The sequence below is a fragment of the Lynx rufus genome, unplaced genomic scaffold, assembly GCF_022079265.1.
Source record: "Lynx rufus isolate CCGP_SWC_20201006 ecotype Redwood Valley unplaced genomic scaffold, mLynRuf1.p SCAF_4, whole genome shotgun sequence".
NCBI lineage: Eukaryota > Metazoa > Chordata > Mammalia > Carnivora > Felidae > Lynx > Lynx rufus.
Genome location: NW_025814856.1, coordinates 139856026 through 139863215, shown reverse-complemented (window position 1 = coordinate 139863215; position 7190 = coordinate 139856026). Strand labels below are relative to the sequence as shown.

The 7190-nt window shown below is 40.4% G+C and overlaps 1 pseudogene; it reads right to left on the bottom strand.

Moving 5' to 3' along the window:
- Positions 1–2342: 2342 nt before the first annotated feature.
- Positions 2343–2814, bottom strand: LOC124525059 (60S ribosomal protein L23a-like; annotated as a pseudogene).
- Between the last annotated feature and the right edge of the window lie 4376 nt (positions 2815–7190).

The window sequence follows — 7190 nt, the reverse complement described above, 5'->3', positions numbered from 1 at the left end:
GAGACACAGAACCTGAAGCAAGCTCCAGGCTCGGAGGTGTCAGTACAGAGCCCAACATGGGGCTTGAACTCACAAACCACGAGGTCATGGCCTGAGCCGAAGTCAGACGCCCTACCAACTCAGCCACCCAGGTGCCCCTATTTGATGATCTAAAATAAGGAAGACAAAATCCAGAAAATTTAATGTTATTGCTGTAGTGGTGATAAAACTGTATAAAAACGTTAGGGCGTTCAGTTCCAAGACCTCCTGCTCCTTCACTGCTAAATGAACTAGACTACTCAGAGTAAACAATTACCCCTCTACTATCTCAAGGGCAAGGAATAACAGCTCTTTCTCTTTAACAAATCCTACGGTGCTGTGTACCCAGCGGGTGTGCACTAAATGTTTGCGGGTAATGATAATGGTGAGGATGCTGACAGCTGTGACAGACTATAAAACTTAATTTAAAAGCCATCAAGAAAATGTAACACAAAATACATTCCTGAATTTTGTCTGTATGGAAAACAAATTCGGTTTGATTATTAATAAAGTAATTTAGTGTACATGGTACTATTGATTATTTTGGTAGCATCCTGAGTCTTGCTCATTAGCATGACCTAATTATTATTTCAAAGGAGTCAAAGAGCATAGCAAGGTCCATTTCTATTATTTTAGTATTAAAACTTGGTTTCCTGTAAGGACTTTATAAATTAAATGCACAAAATGGATGTTAGCAACTAAATTATCTTTAATCCCTGCAGCAAGATTTGCAGTAGTATGACTGTTTTCTGTTTCCTTAAATTGCAATGTTACTTTGTTTCTACAATGACATACTCCTCTTCTATGTGTGTAAGTAGCTCATGCATGGAAAGAATTACTTTATTGGAAAGATGATGATGTGTGTCCATTCTAGCTCCATCCCAGTTTCGGGGGGTGAGACTCTAACCATTTATTAATAGGTGACACACTGCCTCTCTTCTGCAATCACTGAAGCATCAGCCAGGCAGTATATCAATGGCATTTACCCCGCCAATCAGCAGATCTGAAACTAATCTTTATTAATGGATCTCTATCTCCTTGAGGCTGATATGATGGTGACTTGAGTGATTGGAAGAGATTCTACAGTGCAGATGCACTGCAAGGAACAAGAGCCAGGACTATGGGGCATAGGTGACCTCCTATGGTGGTGGGAGATTCTATAATCCCCTCCATGGCTATAACCATTGGCATCCTGCCAGGAAAGAAAAGCTACACTAGTTATCTGAACAGAGAAATTTAATGCAAATAATTGTGAACTAGTAACAGGATATTAACTACCTACAGAGGCAAGGAGAACTCTCAAGATTACAGGAATAACCGATATAGGGAGTAGCTACCACAATACCCAGGAAGGAAATAACTGAGAAGAGAGCCCTATCCATGGTGGAGACTTTGACCTCATTGGAAACGGTGCCCATGTGGCCCACTAGATGGCAGAGAATTTTGCTGAACGGCCTCAGCATGGCCTGGCACCCAGGGTTCCACTCAACAATAAGCTGCCACTGGAGCGTTAATTAGCCTCTTTGGAAAGTCAGCCAGGGCACCAGCAAGGACTGAAAACTTGCATGGAAGCCACTTACCGGGGTGATGGAGTTTTGCAAAAAAGCCACCCTCTGGGCACAAAAAAGTGCCCATGAAGCTTTCTAATAGGAAAGCCAAGCACGGAGTGCCTTCCTAACTCACTGGATGGCCACTGACTGGAGTGGTGGGAAGATTCACTGGGGAGGTGACTGCCACTTGCAGCTGCACACTGAAAGACACAGAAAAAACAAGCAAACAAAACCAAAAACACACCATATCCAGGACAAGAAGCACCCTGCCTCCTCATTGTTCCTCCATGGCTCTCTATTTGCAACGCCAATAGTGCACTTGCTGGCAAAGAAGTATTTGCAAGTTTGAGTTTCAGTACTACAAAGCGGGGTGGAGAAGGGTGGGCTTGGGGCTCAGAGGCAATACTTTAACAACTGGTGCAATAGCCAAGCCTGGAATATTGAAACTTGGTTTTATTAAAGGACGTTATAGAAACAACCTCCCTATTTTCTTGACCATTTATTCATTAATTTATTAACTCAATCAAGAAATATTGATTGATCACTTACCATATGACAGGTACTATCTTACGGACCAAAGATAGAGCCATAAATGAAAAATGCGGTTCCTGGACTTGATCTCTGATGGCTGGTCTTCTCTCTAGGTTTTTTTTATTTGTTTAGTTGTGGGGGTTTTTTGTTTTTGTTTCGTGGTTTTTTTTTTGGTTTTGTTTTTTGTTTTGGGGTTTTTTTGGTGAAAAAATGTATATTTAGATTTAGCCAGCTGGGCTTAGTTTAGATGATCCCAATTTTGCTGGCAACATCCAAAGCATCATAGTCGGGAGCCAGTTGAACATATGCTTTCTTTTCTCTATCATGCCTGATCAGGATGTTGACCTTGGCCACATCAGTATTGTAGAGCTTCTTCACATCCTGTTTGATCTGGGGCTTGTTGGCCTTGGCATCCACAATGAACACAAGTGTGTTGTTGTCATCTATTTTCTTCCTGGTTGATTCAGTTGTCAGGGGGAACTTGATGATGGCATAGTGGTCAAGCTTGTTTCTCCTGGGGTGCTCTTTGAGGATATTTGTGCTGCCTGTGGAGAACTAGTGTCCTGGACTGCCAGAATGTAGGTGACCTGTGGATCTTCATTTTTTATAACTGAATGCCTTTCAGCACCCCTTTCTTGGCCTTCGAAGCCTTTGCTTTGGCTTTGGCTTTGGCTTTGGGAGGGGTAGGGGCTTCCTTATTTGTCTTCAGTGCCATCTTCGTGAAAGGGCTCCCTAGGGTTCCTAATTCTACCTCCAACTGGCTCAATATTCCTGTTGGCGTCTTGATCAGCCCCTTCCCCCTGGCTTTGCCCTGCTTTGTTCCCAAGATGCTTCTCAGCCCTTGATGGCTACCCCCCCCAAAAAAAACCGCCAAATAACACAGTATTAAAAACTATACTTCCTTCATTATTTAGTCAAATATGTTTATGTAAGAAACTAGAAATATGGTCAGGGTGCCTAGGTGGCTTAGTCAGTTAAGCATCAGACTCTTGATTTTGGCTCAGGTCATGATCTCACAGTTCGTGAGATTAAGCTCCCAGTTGGGCTCTGTGCTGAGCACGGAGCCTACTTAAGATATTCTCTCTCTCTCTCTCTCTCTCTCTCTCTCTCTCTCTCTCTCTCAATCCCTCTCCCTCTTCCCCCTCTCTCTGACCTTCCCCCACGCCACCTCTAATGCTCTTTCTCTTAAAAAAAAAAGAGAGCGAGAGAAAAGAAAAGAAAAAGAAACTAGTAAGATGGTGATATCCTAAACTAGAACTTTGGCAATTAGAGATAGGAAATGAAGGAAAATGGGAAGGATGCATAGGAGGTAGAATAGACAACTCCTAGTGAACCCTTGAATGGAGGGGCTAAGCAAAATCTGGGTTTTCACCAAGAAAGAGTCTACTCAATTATCCTCTGGCTCAGCCTCCTCTGGAACCCACTCTGTGTTCTTGGGTAAAAGAAAAGGCTTTTAAAAGACAATGAATAAAATCTAAATGTGCTTCCCCTCCATAACTTCAGTCAATATGAAAGGAGAGACATTGGTGGCAGTAGTCTCCGGGGACATAAATGCCATTCTTTGTGTTAAAAGTACAGCAGCACAATGGTGGTGCTTTTAGGATCCGCTGCACTAGATAAAGAGCCCTGGACCAGAGATTCTAGGAAAATTGGTAGTGTATTTAATGGGCATTGGTGAAGAATGGCCATGTTGATGTTTATCACACAAAGGAGCCTTAGAAACACATCCCACTGATGCCAATTTGTGTAAATAGAAGAGGATCTTACTGGAAGGAAACTTACAGTCAAATAGCAGAGCACATGTGATCCTTTCAGCCATCACGGTCCCATCTAGAGCTGTGCTTAAGCCAGGTATAATTGGATGAGCATCATGAGGAAGTCTTCTTGAGGGACCTACCCAGTCAAATGCTGCATATTTATCGGACTGGAATAGATCTGGACCAGTATGTTACAACAGGAGCTTTCTGACCCCAAAAAAGGGCTTGTTAGAAAAAGAAAGTCTCTGGAGTTCAGTAGCTGGTTTCAGCCTGTTTATCAGTTGAGCTAACTCCTATCATACCTGCTGCGCTAGCTTTTTTCTAGGCTATTAGAAAGTGAGAGAAAATGAGCCTCCAGAGTCCTCCGGGTTCATCTTTCCTTAATGATAGTCTATGAAAGATACACTTGCCACTGCAAACCTTTGCTTACAGGGAAGAAAATAATTGGTGCTGTATGCAGACTAGTTAGAAGAGGACAGGAACAATGTTTTAGGAGAGGGCACACTTCAAAAATTTCCATTAAAGAAAGGCTTAGATGCACTGTCAATGCTTTAAAAACTCCCAGAACCACTGGAAAGAAATGTAAGGTAGACTGGTGATAAAACAAACAAACAAAAAAAGGCATGTAAGTGAGGAGCCAGAGAAATACTTTATTGTATTTCAGAAACACATAGCTTGGGAGAAATGGATTATTTGTAAACATACATATATTGTATGCAAAGATACTTAGTTGATCCAACAAAATCAGTTACAGGACAGACACACAAACAAACACACACACACACACACACACACACACACATGCACATATACATATAGAGAGAGAAAGGAGAGGATTAATTATCATATGGTCCCTCTACCAACACGTCAGTAAATTTAAATCTGACACCATTTTGCTTAAAGTAGGTGGTAGCTTGATCATCAAAAGTGGCCAGTATTTGAGTTTTATTATAAAGGAGAAAATTCGGATACCATGGAAACATTTTTACTGACCTAGTTTTGTTTCTGTATTGAGCTGAAGATGAGGAGTGAATGTGGAAAACAGGAAGAAGAGAGGAGAGAAAAATTCATTTTTGTTTCTTTCCATTTTTGTGTCTTATTTGACTCTACCTCAAGCTCTTATGTCAACTTGTTCTCTACTTTCCTTTAAAAGTTAAATTATCTCTATGGGTTAGCAACATAGTTCCTTTTACTTAAAACCGGTGGAAATAAGCCCCCAATTTATTTGTGTGCGTTTGTGTGCACATGCACATGTGTGTATTCTTAAATCCTGAATTCTTTATGAATATTATAACAAACACCATCAACTGGACCCTCGAACCATTCTCTGCTCTTCCTTTTATTAGTAAATCACACAGAGTCCTTACAGAAGTCTGAGCAGCACAAGGCCACCCAGCTAGACTACATTCCCTGGCCTCACTTGCATTTAGCTGTGGCATTATTAACAAATTCCCACCATGCAGGAATCTGCGCACTGCCATGCTACCTCCAGGACCTCCAGTTCCTCTCTTTTTTTTCCCCTTTTCCTATGGACTGGGCTGGAGATGGACTGAAGAAGGGAACGACTGGAAGAACCACCTCCTGGAGCTAGAAGCCACATTTTGACGAGGGCAAAGGCCAACCTCCCATCTGTCCTTGGGGGACCTCATGGAGCAGAGATGTTACATAAAAAAGAATCAAACATCTATTTTATTAAGCTCCTTCATTTGTAGGCCTCTGTTAAAGCAGCTTAACCTGTATGTTAACTACAAATATCAAACTATAGAGAATTGCCAACCTATCATAGCACAGTAGTAGAGGTACACAGTTCTGAAGTCCATAAGATATATTTTCATCTAATTCAGTCTTAACTTTTACGTCTCTTCATATCTACTTCATTAGGTAAAATTTCAGCTGCTTCTCAGCTATCTGGTTTTTGGTTAACACTTAAATCTGGCTGCTTTAACGACGTAATCATTAGACTGTAGAACACTTCTCCCCACACATACCTTTCTACCACATTAGCAAAGGCCACCTTACAGCAGTTCCTTTGAGCAGTATATCCTGTCCAACTATCAGGAAGAAATTGCAAGACACACTCAAAAGCAAAAACATAGTTTGAACTAAGCTAAGCATCCTATTAAGTAAGCTAACAAAAACAAACAAAAAAAAACCAAGTAATAAAGTAGAAGTAAGGAAGAAACAAAAGTATAAAAATCAATGCTGCAGAAATAGGAAAAAATGACCAACAGAGGAAAAAGCTAGCACTTGTAGAAGTCAGTCTTTTACCACAAAAGACACAAGGCCAAGATATTTTTATAGATAAATTTTACCAACTTTCATGAATCAAACAATCCTTATATTAAATTTAAAAATCTCAAAGCCTAGAACAAGAGGGCCAATGACCAGATTTATTTAAGTTTAGTCGTTAACACCCACGCCACTCAAGAAAGGAAAGAAAAATCTAAACCGATTTCACTTGTGAATATAGGTAAAAAAAAAATCCTACAAAAAATAGCAATGATAACTAAATTGAATACATGATCCTGAGCTGGGTCCTTTTGCTAAGAAGGACATTACTGGCAGAATTTGAATGGAGTCTAGGAAATATAGTAGGAGTGCATTTCTGCATCCAACTGTTTCACTTAATTTGATGACTGTATTGTACATATGGTGAAGAATGAAGGAAGTAGACACTAAGTTATTCAGGGATGGTAGGACATCAGGTCCCAATTCAAATGGTTCAGGGAAAAAAATAAAACTCTTTGTACTAACTAGACTTGCAGCTATTCTGTAACCTTGTCAGTGGTTCAAAATAAAAATCTGATGGTAGCCAGAGGGGAAGCGGGGCGGGGGGGGTGCAAAATGGGGGAAAGAAAGTGGGAGATAATAGCCTTCCAGTTATGGAATGAATAAATCATAGGAATAAAAGGCACGGCATAAGGAATACAGTCGGTGGTATTTTAATAGCTCTGTAACGAGACAGATGGTAGCTACACTTGTGGTGAACATAGCATAATGTTTAAGCTTGTCATTTCACTAAATTGTACACCTGAAACGAATGTAATGTGTGTCAACTGTACTCAAATAAAAAAGGGGAGTGGGAATGTTAAAAAATCAACATTGAAAGAAAATATTAAAGAGAATGTCAGTATCATTAATGTTATTTAAAGTCACTTGTACTTCTCAAATAACTTACTACTTTCTTTCTGTTATGCAATCCGTGTATGCTGAACTTTGACTCAGTATTATCACAGAGATTGAGTGCAGAATCCAGAACTAGATTATCTGAGTTCAAATTCCATTCTGCTACTTACAATTTGTGGGATATAGGCAGATTACCTCACCAATCTGT